The 21,834-nt window shown below is 39.3% G+C and overlaps 1 protein-coding gene across 4 annotated transcripts in view; it reads right to left on the reverse strand.

Moving 5' to 3' along the window:
* Positions 1–21,834, reverse strand: part of RNF43 (ring finger protein 43) — a 61,680-nt gene that overhangs the window by 30,354 nt on the left and 9,492 nt on the right. The gene's annotated exons all lie outside the window — the stretch shown is intronic.

Here is a 21,834-nt window from a genome sequence, read left to right on the forward strand (position 1 = left end):
CTGAAATATCCCAATCAACTTGTTTGTATTTATTGTAAGGCACTTTTCATCTTCTGCTTTATATTCTCATCTACTACATTGAGGTCAAGGGGTTTCTTTATATCCCATATAACCCAGTGCCCTAACATAACAGGCAATCAATAAATGTGTATTGAATTATTACTTGAGCTTGAGCTTTTGGTCTCCCGAGACTCCATTCATCTGTGATTCATACTTCACACTGAGAACTCTTTAGAAACAATCTCTGGCGGGATATCAGAATTCCAAACAACTTTAACAGAGAAGCTGAGTCAGTCTAGGATTAAGTTCAGTCCTAGTTCAGCCAACAGGAATTGTCTGGACCCTGTTCCTGCTTGAGATATCATAATTTGGCAACCCGTGTGAGCCATAGGGGCTCATTTGAATACATTTAAATGGAAACATACATTTGTTTTAGGAAGAGGCAAGCAGAAATGCGTGATACCTATAAAAAGCAAACACTCTTAGGTTGACAATGACAATCGCTCCACTGGTATAGAAAGGAGTCCCAAAGAGCCATTTGGCTTCATAGGTTTCGAATGTGGCTCAGCTAAGAGATAACTATACCTTACTCTGGCTTTCATCCAGTCCATTTCCTCTTGGCACAGTTAGTAAATAGGTAATTATAAAACATCAGCCACCATGGGGTGGCTGGAACATAAGGTGGCTTCACGGTGCCATATAATGTGGCACCAAGTTTCTGAATCACTAACCACAGGTGCATCAGCTCTTCCCCTCACCACCCCCCCCCACATAAAAAAACCACCTTATCTGATATTGCTGTTGACACAGTGACTACACTGAGGTCCTGGGCACTTTCCTTTGCTTCTTCTTAGTGTCTGCTCGGGTGGGTACCTCTGGGCAGATGCCTATAAATGAGTTCTTACAGTGCAGGAGTCATCGGGCCCCCAGTCATCGGGCCATGCTTTTGCCCTTAGGTAGGCTTACCTCAGAAAGTAGCAGCATATCTAATTGCTAAGCCCACACCCACCCGAAACGCTTCAGATGCTGAACTCCCTTCCTAGCCAAATACCTAACTAGCGGAGTTGCTGTCTGTCACTAAGTTTATTCTTAGCCTGGACATTATCAAGCCTGTTTCTGGAGCCATCTTTCTCCCTAAAATATAGCAACTGCTACAATTTTCCCCAAAACCCTTTATAACAGGGAAGATCAATAGCTCCCCAATGTTCCTTGTCAAGATATAGAGAGTCACGCGATGTCACTATTGAGTAGGAGGCTAGATGGGGACTCATGGAGATTTTCCCCATGGGCACTTCAGAATGGGCCTGAAATACGGCCTCTTAGTTGGCAAGTATTTGTAAACACCTATCTCCCTCCCAAAATTGTGTTAGGTCCTTCCCAGGAGTCACAGTTTTATTGGGGAGATAATACACACATATACACAAACTAAATGGTGGTAAAAAATGATTTATTATCGAGTGTCACATGGTGTGGTACAGCCAATAGGTCCTGTGGGCTTTGCGGAGGAGACAGATCTTAAGCCAGCCCTTCGAATAGGAGAAAAATAACTACGTAAGTAAAATAAGCAGGATCTGGTCCATTCGCATCTGTCAAATGGATTTGGGGAACTTCCCAGCTACAGCCTTGAGAAAAAAACAAGGGCCCAAGTGAGAGGAAAAGTGGGGTTCCTGACCAGTTTTTCTCAAGTCTTCAAGGTACATGACTTGTATGACTAAAAAACAGATCTGCAGAGACAGTTTGGATAGCTGAGGTAGGGTGTACCTGTGAAGGCCACTGAATGACAGGATAGGAGTTAGACCTTTTTGGCCATCTGTGAAAAAGGAATCATCCTAAATTCTGAAGCAAGGGGAGCTCATGATCAAAACAGTATTTTAAGCAGAACAATATAGTATCAGAGTAAAAACTACAGTGGAATGAAAGGAAAACTGGGGGTAGGAAAACCAATACGAGAGCTGTTCCAGTAACCTATTACTGGCATGATGAGAGCGTGAACTCTGGTGGTAACAGTTAAAAGGCAAAGGGATGAATCACAGAAATTATGAAGGAAGTGTTGAAAGTACTTGCTGACAGATTGAACTATAGGGATGAAGGAGTTAAAGTTTCTAAACCTGGAGAACTGGGGGGAAATGTTGCATCAACCAAAAGAGGAATATAGGAAAAAGATGTTAATTTTGAGCAGGGAAAATTTAATTCAGTCTTGGGAAGGCCGAATTCAAGATGAACATTTAAATCCTATAGGCAATTTGAAATAAGAATTGGAGTTTGAGTGAAAAGACAGGGCTGGAGCTACAGATTTGCCAAACACTGTTTATATCTTCAGATATAGTACTATTGATGTAACACATTAAATGTTAAGTTTAATGCATGAAAATACTTAAGGTTAAAATGGCTGCATAAATGAATCCTATTAAAAGTAGAGTTTGTGGCTGTTGGTTCACTTGAGCAGGTCCCACTGCAATAAACCCAGAAGGGAAGGAGCTGTGCAGGCTGCTACACTAGAGTGAAACTCGAATCACTTAGCTGCTAAAATGATCTAATGTACAACCTAAGAGGTTCTGTAGTTCAGGGAAGTGGAAGGAAGAAAAATGAGAATTCCTAAAGGCAAGGCAACCTTGGATCTTCTCTTTGAGGATGACACAGAAACTAATCAAAAGCATTGGTTTTACTCTCCTTATGTCATATTATTAGTTCTGTAGCCCAGCTAATAGGTTTTCCAAAAGCGAGCTCCCACCTGCTACCTGCTACCTGCTGCTTAAAAGAGTTTGTAAGCCATTTGCCAGGTGCCTGTAGGTAGATGACCTAGCCTTCTGGCCATTTAATCTCTGCAAGGAGGACAAAATCTCTTGTACCTAACTGCCCACTTTCAGACAGTAAAGCCTCAGTCACTTCAAAACAAGTTGGATGCTCCGGCCCTGTGAAGATGGTCGGTACCTGTTAAAGTCATCATGGTTATAAAGTAGGCAGTAACCTCAAGCACTGGATCTCAAAATGTGGTCCCAAAGACCCAGCTACATCAACATCACCTGGGAATTTGTTAAAAATGCAAATATTCAGGGCTCACCTCAGTCACACTGTATCAGAAACTCTGGGGACAGGGCCCAGCAATCTGTGTCTTAGGAAGCTTTCTAAAACTGATTCTGATACACATTAAAATTTGTGAACCATTGATCTAGAGGGACCAAAATAATTGTAGGCAGCTTCCTTACTAACAGGTACAAGGAAAGGAATGAGGGTGGGGAGCCAGAATTTAAGACTGATCATTTCCCAAAAGACAGGCTATATTCAGGTGGAAGAGCAGGGGCTTCCTCTATTATTCTCCATCATATTAAACCTGTAAACGACCTCAAAATGAACCAAGGCATTGAATTGAGTCGATCAGATAGCATGCCTCAAAGCTTCCTTGTATAAGTACCTTATAAATTCTGCACTTCTACAATTCTACTGTATAAATGTGATTTAACACATCCTTTCAAATAACCACTATGTTTACCATGAACAAATAACAATGCTGAGCAATTGGTAAAAAAACTTGATTTTGTTTGCTCTAGTGCCTCTTTTCTTCTAAAGGATTTCATTTCTTTCTTTAAGATTGAGCTGCTTTTTTCTATGAAGTATGGGAAAGTATTGTCATCCTAGGTAAAAGAAAGGATTTAGTGGAGTTCATCCTCAGCAGACTGGTAAATCAGAAGCAGAACACAGGATGGAGTTCAAGCTTGCACATCCTCAAGCCATGCCTTCTTTTTTATTTTATCCATGCTCTTCCAAAGCTACATTCAGAATCAGCACAAAAAACTTGGATGGTAGGATAGAGGCAAACCCCAAATCCAAAATATGAAAAGGGGATGAAAACTGACCCAGAAAGCTGAGCAAAATGGAAAATGAAACAAAGAAAATAAGAGGCATGAGATCAGAGGTTTCTCATAAATCATGAGGACCCCAGTCAAGTTAATTATATAAGACAGCTCCCTCTCACCCCTCAAAACCCCTTTTTTTTTCTGGAAGAATGTCTTATGGCTCTATCATTTTCCTTCAGTTGAAGGAAGTGGGGCAAGTGTTAAGATATTGCTTTGTAGAGGAAAAGAATCTAGCTCCTTTATACTTAGGATTCTGGTGTAAGGGGCATAACCTGGGGCTTTGATGCTCACCTTGATTATGGTGAGTATAGGATTTTATTTCACTTGTTTATTTAAAACTACAGCCTAATCTAAATTTTGCTCCAGTGCTATGTGGAATAAACCACTTCAGCAATAGTAGCCTTAAAACTAATCTGAACAACTTAAAATATATTCGTCAATAAAGGGTCCTCTGCAATTAAGATGCTTAGAATAAGTTGTGCTTGGTTTTCCTGCACCATCTTCTGGTACCAGAACTCTCAAAGGGAAGACAGGTCCATATCTCCACCTCTGCAAAATTCTACTTACCAGAATAATTCTAAAAGAGACTTACTGATTTCATTCACCAAACACCTAGAACACTCAGTATGTGCCTAGCAAAATTAGCAATTGAATGAAAAAGGCAAAAGACAATGGATGAGAAACATGAAGGAAAAGAGGTCAATTTTTTAAAAAGTTACTGAAAAAAGTTTTCTCACAGAATTGGAAAGGAGTTTCCCTGATCAGCCTTGTCCACACTGCTGTGAACTCCAGTAGAAACTCAGTGTATACCATATTTGGCACTTATAAATGCTCATGGTGGTACTTATCTCTAGTATATGCCTGGTATTATCTTAAAAGTCTCAATTAGTAAGTACCTTGAGGGCAGGAATGTTTGTAATCTTTACGTTCCTTTGGGCTCAGCATTGTGTCTTGCACTTAGGGTCTAGTAATACTGAATAACTTTAAAGCTAGTTGGAGGCATGAGGTACACTGAGGACCAATCTTAAAATCAATTTGGAGTAAAGGGACAACAAAAAGGTGAATGGTTAGGTTGTAAAGCTTTCAAAACATGAATGTGGGTAGGAAAATTGAGCTGAAAAATGAAATTTCCGATCCCAGGTGATATAATTCCTTCCCCACTATTTATTCCTGGTCAAGGTTTGTTGGGTTTTCTTCTTCTTTTTTTTTTTTTTCCTTCCAGCATCTTCCAGGTGCGGGACAAAAGGAAATGAATGATTTAGTTATTGCTCCAATGTTGAAAGTTTGAAAGGCAGTCACTGGAGCAGGTTCCACTGCCCATCCCGGTGTGGCCTAGGCCTCGGTGGCTGTGCACAGAGCACCGTGGCTCCAGTGGCCCCAGTGGGGGCCGGTGCTGGACGCCTGGCTGCTAAGCAAGAGAGATGAAAGGCTTCTTCTAATATAATAACTGACGGCCTCTCAGTGCCGTTTGAACTGTTTACAGACTGAGTTAACGATTACAGGCAATGTGTGTCTTGGCTAGGTGCCCGAATTTGTTACCCACCCATCAGATATTATCAAAGAGCCCTTCCAGGCCTGGTTGGAGTCCTTCCAAATCACCTCACAGAGATGCCGACACAAAAGCAGGAGTGTTCAGAATGTGCTCTCTCTCCTGAGGCCAGAGCAAGAAAGTTAAGAGTATCAGACGTGAATTAGGTACTGAGGGGGCTGAGTTTCCAGGAGTGCTCAGGACTGGGAAAGGGTCAAGGTCAGCTCTGGGGCCAGGAGAAACAGATTCTTTTCTAAGCAGTTTAGGAGGTGTACAGCTGACAGCTAGAGGATAATGCCGTAGGGAAACAAGGCCTTGAGATGAAGCAGAAATCTGCACTACCACACGATACAGAAGCCTCGAAGACAGAAGATCTTATAAGGCTGGATTTATTATTATGGGGTAGCACACAGAGGAGGGAGGACAGTATATTGTTTTTTTTCTGAGAGCAATGTACAACTTGAAAAAGAACATCACCTAGAGACTAAGATAGAATGAGAGACTTCAAAAATGATAGTAAATAAAGTTAGGGGGAGCTAAGGGTGACCCTCGTTATTAGGGTGACTCCCAAGAGACTGGCGTCTGTTTGAACATTATCAAAATGTTTTTCACACAAGTACGTATGAGTTTCAATATGAGTATTAATCATAAAATACAATGGGAAACCAGCTAGCTTACGATAGAGAAATAGACTTAACACCAATAATGCCAGAAAAGCTTTTTGGGGTCAGCATATATTAAAGAGCACTCAAACCAGGGAACATTGAGTCTAATTATTATTTAATTATATGTTAACTTATGGATTCCAAAGGAAGAGAGTAGAAGTTTTGACTATTTCTTTTTTTTATTATAAATAAATTTATTTATTTATTTATTTTTGGCTGCGTTGGGTCTTCTTTGCTGCGCGCGGGCTTTCTCTAGTTGTGTTGCGCGGGCTTCTCATTGTGGTGGCTTCTTTTGTTGTGGAGCACAGGCTCTAGGTGCATGGGCTTCAGTAGTTGTGGCACATGGGCTCAGTAGTTGTGGCTCGCAGGCTCTAGAGCACAGGCTCGGTAGTTGTGGCGCACGGGCTTAGTTGCTCTGCGGCATGTGAGATCTTCCCGGACCAGGGCTCAAACCTGTGTCTCCTGCATTGGCAGGCGGATTCTTAACCACTGCTCCACCAGGGAAGCCCCTTGACTCTTTTTTTTTTTTTTTTTTTTTATGGCTGTGTTGGGTCTTCGTTGCTGCGTGAGGGCTTTCTCTAGTTGCGGTGAGCAGGGGCTACTCTTCGTTGCGGTGCATAGGCTTCTTACTGCAGTGGCTTCTCTTGTTGCGGAGCACAGGCTCTAGGCGCACGGGCTTCAGGAGTTGTGGCACGTGGGCTCAGTAGTTGTGGCTCGAGGGCTCAGTAGTTGTGGTTTGCGGGCTCTAGAGTGTAGGCTCAGTAGTTGTGGCTCACGGGCTTAGTTGCTCCGCTGCATGTGGGATCTTCCCGGACCAGGGCCTGAACCCGTGTCCCCTGCATTGGCAGGCGGATTCTTAACTACTGCGCCACCAGGGAAGTCCCTATTTCTTTATTAAGTACCTGTTGGCCTCTGAATACATTTGAAAGTAGAATAAATGGCAACTAAGACCTAGAAGTCTAAAGCCAATATATGATAGTTGCCCATTCACCCCAAACCTATTATCATTACTACAACTCTCTCAAAGAGGAATACCTGTCTTCAAAATCTAAGGAGGGGTTATATGGGTTTTTTATTTCCATACGTGGTCTGACACTGAGGGAACAGACAACATAAAACTTATCACAAAATGCTCTCACGAGAAAATTTGGGGACAGTGGATGCAATTCGTGCTCTTTTTTCCATGTATAATATTATAACAATATTATATATACATATATATATACACGTATATATATGAAATCATTATTACATTGTGTTTCCTTGAATTCCTTTGCTGCTTCTGTTGGCTATGGCTGTTTTCTTCTTCTGTCCTAACTTGCTGGTAATGTTGCTATTATGGAGCAACGAGTGACCCGCCCTGTGTAGTGGAGGACAGGCCTTCATGTTCAAAGACTATTCTTCAGACTACCTACCTTGAGGTGGAGATAAACTTGACATTACTATTTTGATTACAGTGTAGGTCAGGAAACTGACTGATTTGATTTTTGAGATTCATTGTAACGTTTTACATTTTCTACAAGACCACAACCCATGTGCATTTACTGGCACCATGCCTTGAATAGAAACACAATTGGATATTGTTGGGTTGCTCCTACCTACTGGGGATACCCTTCTCTCCTAGGGAAAGATTAGAGTTCATTTTGACTTTTAAAATACAAATCGAAATCTTGGTTGCACTGAAATTGTAGAAAGAATATGAGTCAGTAGTAATCTTGAGAGGTAACACTACAAAAGTATATCCTCTCAATTGATGGTGAATTTTATGAAGAAACTCCAGACAATCCCTTAGAATCTAGCCCCAAACACTTCTAGAAAAATAGCTTCAAGAGGGAAGAAAACATGTCTCTAGCCTCTCTGTATTGATGGTTATCAAAGACTTGACATCAGGTAGAATGAAGAAAAATAATGCATCGGATATTATACAAATGGAGAGAAATCATTTACAAAGTTATTAGAGAAACAGAAGAAATCAAGTGAGCAAGAACTTAGAGTTCTTTTGCAGTTCTGAAATATGCAGAACACGACAGTTCAACAATCCTTCTCACACAGCATAGGTGAAAGTCTACCTAGAGTGTTTACTATCCCCTGCTTAGAGCCCTTACTTCGTAAAGGAGATTAATACACAAGAAGTTCAAAGCAGCCAACAAAAGGAAAGAAGGACTTGAGGAGATGATTCACAGTGGAAGGGCCAGGGCCACCTAGACGAATACCTTAGAGGGTAACAACAGGAAGGCTACAGTGCAACAGTCACCTCCGCAGTCACTGGGCCGCTCCAGATGCACTGGTTCCCTGGAACCCCAGCTGCACCTTTGAACTTCAGGACTCTTTGAGGAAACGGCCCCCTTTCATCTTCCCAATTCCTCTCGCCTTCAGGGTTTTGAAAATCTATGGAGGCTCAATGGTTCAGCTATTTTACAGATATTCCACCTTATCTAGAGAGCTGAAACTCTACCACAGGGTTCTCCAAAGTGGGGCACGGTGCTGAGCAGGCAAGTATAGCAAGAGGAAAACAATGTTCCTTATCAGGTTTCCATATAGTAGGTTTGTTTAGACAGACTGACAATATATGGAAAATAGATAAGAAACACTGATTTCCTTCTTCATGAGAATACTACTACTACCTCTCTGCCTCAGTACCTAGTAAAACTAGCAAATATTAAACAGGAACTGAAATTCCTTTGGGGAAAAATATAAAGTAATGGCTCTGAGGGAACCAAATAGTCTGTCAGGGCGTGACCTACCTATCCAAAGATTATGGAAAGGGTATTGTCAATGTGAGGCAATACGTGATAGTAAGTTCCCTAGCTTTAAACATACACATGACTCAGTTATTTCAGAGGTCTGGATCCATGGTAAGATGCATCCAAACCTACTATCATAGCAACAGCTATGAAATTATTTCTCCTTTTGAGGGACAGTTTATTACAGTGTACACTTGAACTTCTACATAGTCACAGTTCCCTGATAAGTAAATCGACCATGGCAGTGAATCAGAAAGCTATAAAACACAAAAATCTGAGAAACATCCTTTTGCAAGGAAGATCATGTAACTAGTCTCTCACCATAAAGACCAAGTGTTAAACTCAAAAAATAAAAAGATGAGACTGGTTTTGCAGCTTGAGAAAGAAAAGAAATGTGGTTTCTCTAGCTAAAAGTTTTCTAGATGATGCAGGAACTGCTGCTTAGAAACTACTTTCTAAACAAACTGCAAAGGGATGACTATAAACATTTCATCAACATATTACAATAAAATCGTCTAGGAAGCTGCCTTACCATTAAGGATAGAGAAAACCGCAGATGCTGTGATTTCAGTTCTTCTCTTTCATTTTCTGTATTTTGTAATTTTCTCTAAAAACTAAGCTTTCGTTTGATAGGCAGGGAAAAAGGATCATTTTCTGATGGGAAGACACAGCTGTCAGCATGTAATCTGGCATGCAGTTGCCTGTTAATGCAGCCTGCAGAAAACAGATGAACAATGGCAGCAACACACCAACTTGTTCAATGAAATGATGGCTATTTGATGGCATTCACTGAACACATACAGTGAACCTGGTGCAGTACATGACATAGAAGGGAACAGACCTGGTCATCAAAATCCCAACTGAATAAGACCAACGTAATATGGAGGATACAAAAGTGGTAACCTTTCATAGTGAGAAGAGGCATTTTATCTGACAGTGGGCACAGATTTTTTTGGTGGTCCCAAAATGAAAATGAGAGAAAGAAAACAGAAGGAACATCATGTAGGTTAAAATTCTTAAGGAGAGAGACAGCCAACACAACTGAGGTGAGATGAGTGAGCAGAACACAAAAGAGAAGAAACTCAGCTCCAACATGCTAAATTTGAGACAAGTCTGAAACAGAAAGTTTGTGAAGAGATCAGACCTAATTTTTTTCTGCTAAGTGATATTAACTAAAATTATAAGTGGAAGAGGAAGCTTCTGGGAAGAGAATACAGAGGGGGGACTGTCCTAAAGTTATGCATTTTGCATGTGACCGTCCTCGCAATAGGCAAAATTTCAAAGGCCAGATAATTAATTTGGCTTAAGGGTCTCCAAAGGCAGCTGTTTTCAGAGATTGATCCAAGGTTTGCTTAAAGGAAGTAGTTTCCCCTAAAGGACTGAAAATGAGTGTTTATGTGTATATCATACAAACATATACATTACCATAGTAGTTTCAGGGTGGTTGCTTTTGCATAAAGCTAAACATGATGTTAATGTCAAATAATTTTCTATTCATGGTTAACATGATATATACCACCCTCATCTTCAATTTCTGTTGAGTTCCTTTGGTTCTGATGGAAAATTTCAATTTTTTTTCCTACTTTACATTTATTTGGTGACATCTAAGCTGAGAAATTTAAAAATCTGTGTGTCTACGTATAGATGCTGAAATTGGGGTAGGAACTGAAAAAAACAAACTCAATTGAAAACCTAGAGGGGAAAAATATATGTGTGTATGAGCAAATTTGACTGTAGGATAAGCATTTAAAATCTAAAACAAATAAACAATTCATTAACTAGAGTTATGAAGAATGTGCCCACTTTTTTTTTTTACAAAACAGCACAGTAACCCCACAAACTCAAAAAAAAAAAAAAAAAAAAGAGTGATAATTCTACTCAATTCTCAAATAGAACTGCCAGTCAGGGGACAGGATATTCTGATTAGCACAAGTCCTTGAATATAGAAGGCACAAAATAAAACGTTGTGATTTATTCAGACTTCCAAAGACCAGAAGGAAGTCCTTTTAAATTCAATCTGTACTATTGAAACCCTTTCTAAAATGTATTGGTACTGGGAATTCCCTGGTGGTCCAGTGGTTAGGACTCGGCGCTTTCACAGCCGGGGCCCAGGTTCAATCCCTGGTTGGGGAACTAAGATCCTGCAGGCCAAGGTGCACATAAGTAAAATGTATTGGTACACACTATCACTTAAATACATTATACTGAACATAATTTAGCCTTTATTTAGTATCTTTGGTATCTTGTAACACTACAAGGATATCATTATGGTCATTTTTAGCATGAAATAATTTACATTCTGATGTACAAGAAGCTGGAACTTATCGTGTCCCCAGGAAGTACCTATATTATTTCCAGAAGTTCTTACAGTATTTGTTTTTTAGATCCTTTATATCTGCTTCATTCTTTCAATTTATCTCTAATTCATAAGCACAGTACAGAAAAAAATCCTAGTTAATTTGGCATTTATTCTATTTAATGAAAAATTTCCTTTAAAACTCTGGTTCCAAGGTAGGGAATAGAATTGGAAAAAAAAAATCAAATGATCAGATACTAAATTAAGTTTGCCACCAACATTGCCAAACTTGAACAACAGGTATCCAAAGATAGAAACCTCATCTGTTCATTTTAAACACATTTTCAGGCATTCCATCCATGAAAAATGGAGGCTAGCAGTCATTCATTCTTAACACCATATTGCTTAGGATCTCAAGACTTTGTCCAACAGCCTCAATAAATGTATAAAGATATCAAGAGGTAAAGGTCAAAAAAGGAACTAAGAACATCAAACAAGACCGCTGGAAGTGACCCAAAACATCACATGCTGGGCTTTCCTTTTTAATGATAATGACAGTGATACTGAATGTTTATCCATGTCTTTATTTCAAAGAGCTTCAAATGCTTTGCAGACATCTCTCACTAATTTTTATTAGGCCTTGAGAAGAAAATAGTTTTCCCCAAGAAGTACCTTCAGAGAAGAAGGATGTTTCCCAAAACCAATAGAAGGGAAAACATTTGCCTCTCTCCATCTTTCCCCATATGCACTTGCCTCCTGACTCCCACTATGTCCCACTGTGACTGAAATGGATTATAATACCATGCAACTGTTGAAAGGATAATAATGGTAATTGAGTTTGTTTCTAAAAGAGTTATAAGCTATGTGTGTTTAATCATAACAGGGAACAGGTAAGTAGAAAAGATGAGAAAACCCATAATTACCTTTATCCCATTATTTACCTTTTTTGGGGGAAGGCTTCAAATTGGTAAAGTTACAGTATGGAATACAGATTTTCCATACAGCATAATATTAGTCCCTGAGATGACTCAATGATGATCTTTACCTGAAAATGATTCCCAGGCCACAAATATTTGATAGGTGCTATGACTGAAACTATTTATTCTCATTTTGATCTAATACTTCTCAGATGGGGAACTGGGAGTCTCGGGGACTTGTGGGATAATTTCCAAGCAGGCTACAGAACCTCATCTGCTGAGCTTCAAAGAACAACATGTTGAGACCAGCACAATACAAGTATAATGAACTGGGTGAATTAGTTTCCCTGATAATCCCGAACTCCTTCCCTTCTAGCCCTTGGAAAATTGCTGCAAAGCTGGACAGCTGAAGCTTCAGCATTCTGAGCAATTGTTTCAGGGTAGCAGCCATTAAAGAAACACTCCAAAATTTCAAAAAATGAAAATGTAAAAGTGATGTGTAACATGGCTCTAGGATCCCTCTGACTCTGAGAAGTAAAAACTTAGAAAGTAGCTGTTTTGCGCTGTGTTGGTGATTATTACCTCATTGACCATGGAAGGAAGGTAATGGGCTTACCAATGTGCAAAGGTCCAGGGAGGGCAAGTGATTCACCACAGCACAAACAAGGCAGTTACAGAACTTAAGTTCCCACCCTAGAACCTCTACACTATTAGTCATTCTCTAAGTCACCAAGGCTACCTGTTATTACATTATGGTTAATTTAATCAGCTTTTTTGGCCCACAAAATTTTTAATCTAAAGCATTGTCTTCTTAGCTACATAAAAACACAAATAGCCTTGCTTAGTTATTTTAGGATAATGCCAAATTGAATTCAAACAGGTTAACTGAGCCTAAATCAACAACCCTCAAACCTAATAATATTTCTTACAGTAATTAGGTGAATAAGAAAGAGCTTGGGACTTCCCTGGTGGTACAGTGGTTAAGAATCTGCCTGCCACTGGAGGGGACATGGGTTTGAGCCCTGGTCTGGGAAGATTCCACATGCCGCAGAGCAACTAAGCCCGTGTGCCACAACTATTGAGCCCAGGCTTTAGAGCCAGCGAGCCACAACTACTGAGCCCATGCGCCTAGAGCCCATGTTCCGCAACAAGAGAAGCCACCGCAATGAGAAGTCGGCTCACTGAAACGAAGAGTAGCCCCCGCTCACTGCAACTAGAGAAAGCCCATATGCAGCAACGAAGACCCAACACAGCCGTAAACAAACAAACAAATAAATAAATAAATAAATAAGAAAGAGCGTAAGGGACTTCCCTGGCCATCCAGTGGTTAAGACTTCGCCTTCCAATGCAGGGGTGCGGGTTTTAACCCTGGTCGGGGAGCTAAGATCCCACATGCCTCGTGGCCAAAAAACCAAAACATAAAACAGAAGCAATATTGTAACAAATTCAATAAAGACATTAAAAGTGGTCCACATCAAAAAAAATCTTTAAAAAAAAAAAAGAAAGAGCTCAAGTCCAATTACCATTAATAACAATACTACCTTACATTTGCAATTTTCAAAGACAGTTCTCATACATTATTTCATTTCGGGTAGGCAGGCTATTTGTTACTATTATCCCCATTTTACTCATGAGGACACAGACTCAAAGAGGTTAAGCAATTTTCCTTAAGGTCACAAAGCTAAGAAGAATCAGAGCTGAGACTGAAACACAGGACTACTGAGAGCTCTTTTCACTGTAGGATGCTGCCACTCATTTTAGAATGCATTTTGTGCCTTATTATCATATCATCATATGTGGATACTGTACAGAGAGCACTATTTGGTGGGCATATTATCTTCAATTACCTGATTGGTGATAAAAATTATGTGCTTAGGCCAGAAGGCCTCCAGCTATACATAAAGTTAGAAGATAATGAAGTAACTCTACCCTAAGGGAACCCAAGAAACACTCTGATAATTCAAAAGGAGAAAAGTCCTCATCCAGGAAGTTAGATTGCTTCCACAACAGCTGCCTAATCAGAGAGCATTCAACTGGTAGCCCATAGGGTAACTTACATTTCTGGGAAAAGGAAAAAGAAGGAGGAACAATGGTGGCTTCTCACTCCTGGAAACGCTGCCTGGTGTCGACTTCAGAGACATGCTCCTGATCTCCTTTAGGTAGATCATGCTCTCCTTCATGCATACTAGGTGCATAACTGCACAGGACAATTTCCAAATAATAAAATAACAAATGATTCATCATCATTAACAGAGTATCACAAAAATCTTGATAACCAAGTGGACCAGAAAGTTTCATCTCCTCCATTTGATAAATAGTAAAATAATCATTGAATGCGATGCAAAAGACTACCTTTGAAGTCAATGGGAGGGTTTCCCTGGTGGCACAGTGGTTAAGAATCCGCCTGCCAATGCAGGGGACACGGGTTCGAGCCCTGGTCTGTGAAGATCTCACATGCCATGGAGCAACTAAGCCCATGCGCCACAACTACTGAGCCTGCTCTCTAGGGCCCACGAGCCACAACTATTGAGCCTGCATGCCACAACTACTGAAGCCCGTGGGCCTAGAGCCCACGCTCTGCAACAAGAGAAGCCACTGCAATGAGAAGTCCGTGCACCGCAACTAGAGAAAGCCCACGTGCAGCAACACAGACCCAAGGCAGCCAAAAATAAATAAATAAATAAATTTATAAATTAAAAAAAAAAAGTCAATGGGAGAACTAGTACTAGTACTGAACTAGTACTGAATTGGGACATCCAAGTCCCAATTTGGGTTGTATGCACCCACTGTTCGAGTGCCAACTACTATAGTTTCAGGGTAGAGGTTGGCAACAGGAGAAAATCAGATCTTCTGGCAGCACTTACAAGGCAGGTGCAGTCATAAAGAACTTGACTTTGGATTCCATTGTCTCTGTCAGGACAGGTGGTTTGGTAGAAGTATGGAATCCTGCCAGACAGGCTCCAATTCAAAATTCCCTTTAGAAAACAAAACAATAAAAATGGAAGCAAAATGCCAAATCCTGTTCCATACCTTGAAGATTGCTCTTGCTTGAAAAACTAGGGCATTTTCTTTAATAATGTTAATTTGGTTCAAGCATACACCAACTCAGGAGAAAGGAGATGACTAGAATGAAAGGTCAGTTTCAGGTTGTGCTCTTCCCTTATAGTTCAAGTTCCTATTTATTCCCGTATATAAGTTAAAGGGACACGCTTACATTTCAGTGAATTTTCTCCATATACTCTTAGTGTTTAAAAAACCTGAAAATTACAATCTAATATTTGCATAGGAGTAGCACAGGCAAGTTAGTACTACTGAGTGGAATAAAAACCTTTGGCAAATCCAGCCTACCCCACACGATCCTGACTTACTTTCCTAGCACTATAAACAAGTGCGCTTAAAGTTTTGTGAGCATCACCCGTTGATGAGTCCATCAAAGAGACTGTATTTCTCTAAAAAAACTATAGCGTGTTAGTTCAGAACATGGTCAAATATAAAGGATTGTTTCTGGTGGCAAGGACAAAGAACTGATATTTTTACCAGGTTTGTCTTCAGGACAAGCCTTTGTGATTGATGATGTAGGCTCCTAACCGCAAGGACACCACAGGAAGGCTCCGAGGAAGAGTACTCAGAGAATCCTTGCGGGGGCACTGTAGCTGCCACTATTGAAACTATGAGCATTTTTGGTGTTCCTGGAATTGTATTTCCAACCACTACTTTGTGGTTGCTATGAAGGGATAGAAAGAGATTGGAAGTCTTCTAGAGCACATACTCTTTTCTGTTCATAACCACAGAGCCAAGATCAAAATAAGAATGTTCTTTGCCCAGGGCATAATTCTGCCTAAATCTGCCCTATCCATTACTTTATTTTTCCTAATTCTTGTTTTTGTTGTTGTTAATCTGCCCTAGGAAGGAAAGTTAATGTATAAATGGATTCCAGAAAAACTTGAAAAAATTCGTGGATTCAGAGAAGGATATTTAAGAAGGAGCCATAATCTGAGAACAAGGCCCTATAAATGTCCCGAAGTGCGAGAACCAAAGTATCAAGTGAATCATTGTTCTTACCCAGAAAATAATTTTTTGAAGTTACAGTCTTAATTCTCCCTAACTGATAAATTCTTCCTATTCAGGCCCAAGAGATAAGACTATGAAGCTGGTACTTAACATGGTTGTGCCTTTTTACGCCTGACTCAACCAAACAGTTTAAATCCAGAAGTAAGTTCCTCCTTCATTTACCTGCCAAGACCTGAGTTCAGGCCCTCAGGGTGCTGAGGGTTTCCTTCATGGGAGAAAATGACACCAACAGCACCTCGGAGACAGTAGGGAATGTAGGGAATGTGGCTCCCAACATTGGTTATATATTATCAACTGTCCTGGGAGAAGCCCCAAATTCCCAAGAGTTGAAGTATTGAAGGTTAAAAAAGAGGGTTTTTGTTTGTTTCAATAGATTTTGATGTTCCCTAATATCAGGTTTTAAAAGGGTAGGTGGAGTACAGGTACCTCTTCCCTTGGTAAGAACCTCAAGAACCAAACAACAGGAGTTAAGTCCAGATAGAGCTGCTCAACTCATTTGTATCTTACTGGGGTATATGCAACCAAGGAAAAATAGAGACTTAGTTATATTAGGCTCTCTCCCAGCTCTGAAATAAGTATATTCTTTGGGGGACTTGCTAATGTTGCAAGTTTGCATTCAAAATAAATTCTAGGCACTCACATAATCCCCCAGTCTCCTCCAAACTTTCTTTGATGTCCAACAACTAAGGACAAGGATCTTTGATTATAAAACAATTTCTTTGGTTGGAAGAAAATTCTTTGCAGGGCGTGAACAGCAGGAGAAAGAAAAGATTTTTCTGAAGTGCAAACTAGTTGGAAACCCCCTGGGGAAAGAATCTGATTCCCAGTCTTTGAGAGGAATGGGCCTGCCTGTACAAGCTGCCTCTGCTGCAGGCCTCTAAGAAGGCGCTTTTGTGTCTACTGTATGGCCCTCAGCAACAGCACGGCAGCCCTTCTCTTTTTTTTTGCCAGCGGAAGTTTTCCAACTCTGGGGATACACAATGCAGAAAGTCACGGTTTAATAACAAGGCACAGTTACTAATCAGATGGCCCCATTTCCACTCTTCCCAGATGCCTCCAGATGCTTACTTACTGAAGCTCTAACCCTCAACTCCACACATGAACACCTATCAGCTTTTCTGAAATCTTATTTCTAATGTAACTATTCAACTTATTTCTAATAATTCAACTTTACAAATTATTTTAGGATCAGATTCATCATCCTCCTTCTACTACTACAGCTCTAGGTTACCTCTGGCTTCTTCAAGCCTTTCCAAAGGTTCAGATTCACTTAGATGTAGGTTCGTGATGGAAGTCAGTGTGGTTTGGTCACTGGGACGGACAGCCTTGATGAAGGATTTAGAATAAGGGTCCTCAATCCACTACACATATTTTAAAATATAAAACTCCAGAGAAAAAGTCCTTTTTGTGTGTGTTAATCGAATGTAAACATAGTATAGGACCAAAGGACTAGAAGTGCAACTGAGTCTGGTGCTTAGTTTTCCTACTAATTTGTTGTGTGACTTTAAGGAATTTGGTCAGATTTTTTGTACCACCTACCAAATCAATTTTATCTCAGGGAAAAGAAATAAATAAGCAAGTTACATGTCCCTTTTGTATAATAAGTCTATTTCTGAAATAAGTATAACCTCTAAATGTCTACAGCTGGAAAGGAACTTAAAGATCATTTACTTACCCCACCAACCCTACCCCAACAGATGAAAGGTTAAGTGACTTGCTTTTACCTTTTAAATGGTCATGAGGCACCTATGGACTTTTCATATATCCAAAGGGAGACAACTAAATTTCAAATAATGTCCAATGACAATAAAAATATGTGACGTATACCATACAGTTTACTAACTTCACAGCAGGTAATAATCTAATGTTTTTCTCATAGCAGACAGGTATATTCTTCTTGAGTTGGTCTCTATAGCCCTCATATTATACTATAACCAACCCAAGAGAATGGGAACAACAGATAATAATGACTAAAGTCAATAATAATAATAATAATAATAAAAACCTTGGTACTGAAATAAGTTTTCTAAATAGAGAAGATATTCAAATACTTTTCACCTTCTACATAGTCTTAGTATTTATTTCTTCCTTTATGCAGTTTACAAAGAATTAAAACAAGCCAGTTAGATTATCAATTCAAACAGAACTCCCAATGTGTTCAATTCTGTTTAAAGCTAAATTTTCTGTTTTAATTTTACTACAACTTAACAGAAACTTCTCGTACATTTTAGAAAGTCAGTTTGCAATTTCAAAAGAAAGCCATGGTGATTAGTTATTTGGACTTCTACAGAAAATGCTACTGATGAGTATTATACATACAGGAATATTTTTACTGGCAACATTATAACCTATACTTAACTGATAAAAGTGAAAATTAGAAGGTATGACTGTTTGGGTTGTAGCTGTCCTCTAGATTTAAGCTCCTTGAAGTTGCCTGGGTTAAAATTTTACGGTTTTTGTTTATTTTTTCTTCAGTCATAGGGGATCTTGAGACAGAATCACCACAGTCATTTGAATGACTCCTGAGAAAATGAAAATTGGCACTCTAATGCATTTATGCCTGCACTTCTTGTTTGGCATTCATCACATACTGATTTCCGCTGTTGAAGGTATATCTCCTCAGTTGGACTAGGCTAGGATGCTGTTCTTTGTATTCCCACAGGACCTGCCACAGCATTTGGTACACAGTAGGAGACCCGCAGTATAAGACATGGAGAGACTCCAGTGCACCCCCCAATCTCGGTAAGTTTCCTGGCCTAGACTTTATAAAGAGCCTCTGTTTCTTTGAGGAGACAATCCAGGACAAAAGGCCACCTGGTGCAGTGAGTCTATGGCGTAAATTACTTTATGCATATGCACCATGTAAAGTAATGCTAAATTGCAGTAAGGTATTTTTTTGTTTGTTCCTTTGTTTTAAAGTATGCCTTCTAGTTGACTAGGGATCAAAGAGGAGAGAGACCCTACGGCACTCCATATCTTCTTAATGGAATGTTCAGGGGGAAAATCTCTGCCAACATCTTCTTTTTAATCTTCCTGCAATGACCAAAAAAAATTTTAAATAAATAAATAAGGTTTGCTAAAAATGCTGGCCAGTAAGATATGGTAGTAGATTGGCAGTTCTTTGACTGGCAAACCACTAATCTCTCTGGGTTTACTTCTTCATCTGTAAAATGAAATGATTGGATTAGGTGTTTTTCCTAGCTTGAAACTTGATGATTATATTTTACAAACGGAATAGCCTGTGCCTCTGCCCTCCCACCCAAAACTATATTTTACCCCAGGTATGGAAAACTGAAGAGGACCTAATTCCAGTAAAAGGCCAATAAAGTCCTTCACAAAGTTAAAAAGAACTTGGCCACAAGATTCTTAAAGTCAGATAACCAATATGATTCTAAGTAGAAGATATAAAAGTGAAAGAACATGAAACCTGAACCATGTAAAAGATTTCTTTTTAAGAGTGGATAATTCATAAGACTGTAGAAAATAGTTTAGGTGAAAAAAGAATGGAAATCTGTAATCATTTTTTAGGAAATAGCAAGATCAGTAGGCATAAAACATAAGGCCTTCAGTCTCATCCAAATTATTCTACAGAAATAACAATAGCAACAGTGCTTCTCAATTATCATATATTTATATATGCACAATAGTACCCTTTTGATATAATAGCATGCACAAAATTGATAGGTACATGATAACTGAATATGCTATTTAAAATTACAGTAGTATATGGTTGATTTCCATCATAACAGAAGTACTCTAAATTTTTAAAAAACGAACAGGGGTCTTGAAGATAGTTACGCTGCCATCTTGAACAAGGACCACTGCTTTAGATTTAGGGATCAGAGTATCTAAATAATCTAATTATTATCCAGGAAAAATGTGATACATTGTGTTTACAATTTTAAAAACCCTAATTTAAATCACTTTGATTATTTTGGTGTTTTTGAATATGCAATTTAAACACAAACTCTAATATATTAAAAAGTATCAAACAAAACAAAATGAACTCTAATGTTTAAAACCCAGATAAAAATAAGAGTATGTAAAGTAGCTTATCTGCTTTTTAAAAACAAACAAGCAAGAAACAATAAACTTTTTAAAAGAGATTCAAAGTTTTCTATTATAGCAAATAGAAGTTGAAGGGCCCAAGGACTCCTACACCTTAGGAGAAGCAATGGAGTCTAAAGGACAGAAGACAAACTGATGGAAAGTAACCAAAGTTAGCTCATTTTACAGCCTCTGTTCTCTGACTTCAGTAACCATATAAACACATAAAGCCACAATTGTTCTACTTACGTCAAAACAAATTAGGAAAATATCTTTTATTCTTGTGGGCCTTTCAGTGAAACCACCATGATGAAGGGCTGTAAGCATTTCTTGAGTTGATGCAGTTTCACCTAATATTTGGAGAGCACAATCCCTTTACTACACTATATATAAGCAGAGCTTTGTCAGATACCAATTTTTATATCTAAGGTCATCTTAGGTCAGGCTAACCTTCTTGTAATTGCACTGTAATATTGTTGTCTGTTTGACTTCTAGTAATGTACACAAATACTTTTTAAATTAAGTAAACTGAGGGTAAATTAGTTTTGAGAATTTGGTTTCAATTTCTTGAAATAATTGGGATTATTCTAGGATAACAGCTCTTAATCTGGAGTCCTTAGATTCCTACATGTGTCTCAGAGATTCTCTCAACTCACTGAGATTTTATGCAAAATTGTACATTAAGTACATATGGTCAATAACGTTCAGCACATTCTCAAAGGGGCCAGTGACCCCCCCCCCCCCGCCCCACCAAATAGTTTAGGGGAAAAAAGAATGGAAGAAAAAAGATTGAAAACCACTGTGTTAGGGTATCTCAAAATTAGAATTGGGAATCACAGGCCTAAGGACTAAGAAGGTGAGGTCCTTTGGATACATGCTAATATCTTATAATCACAGATTTTAAATCGGTACCCCAATCCATTTTTCTTGGAAAATCAGAATTTTCTTTGTTTTTTAACATCTTTATTGGAGTATAATTGCTTTGCAATGGTGTGTTAGTTTCTGCTGTGTAACAAAGTGAATCAGCATATACATATATCCCCATATCTCCTCCCTCTTGCTTCTCCCTCCCACCCTCCCTATCCCACCCTTCTTGGTGGACACAAAGCACCAAGCTGATCTCCCTGTGCTACGTGGCTGCTTCCCACTAGCTATCTATTTTACATTTGGTAGTGTATATATGTCCATGCCACTCTCTCACTTCGTCCCAGCTTACCCTTCCCCATCCCTGTGTCCTCAAGTCCATTCTCTATGTCTGCATCTTTAGAATTTTCTAAAAAGTAGGGGTTGGGCTAGTTACTAAACTAATTAAGTGCTGGGTAAAGGAGCACCTCAAACATATTGATTATAGCCATATTTACAATTTGAAAATGACAATCAAGGAGACACTATGCTGTCAGTAAGTCAGAGAAATAAAGGAATACAGCATGCTCTATCAAACCCAAAGCACTCAAAATAATTGACTTCACAATATACTTTAAAAAATGTGATGAGATATAAATAAATCTGCTTCATCCTAGAGTTATGTCCAACCTATCACAGCCACTCAGCACCACCATAATGTTCCTTATATTCATTCTATAAATATTTATTGAGTACCTACTGTGTCAAAGGCACTATCTAAGTAATACTAAAGCCCTATTCCCAAAAAGCTCTGAACTAAAGAGACAAAATCCCTGCTTTCACAGAGCTCATAGTCTACTGAGGGGAGG

The sequence above is a fragment of the Balaenoptera ricei genome, chromosome 20 (assembly GCF_028023285.1).
Source record: "Balaenoptera ricei isolate mBalRic1 chromosome 20, mBalRic1.hap2, whole genome shotgun sequence".
Taxonomy (NCBI): Eukaryota; Metazoa; Chordata; class Mammalia; order Artiodactyla; family Balaenopteridae; genus Balaenoptera; species Balaenoptera ricei.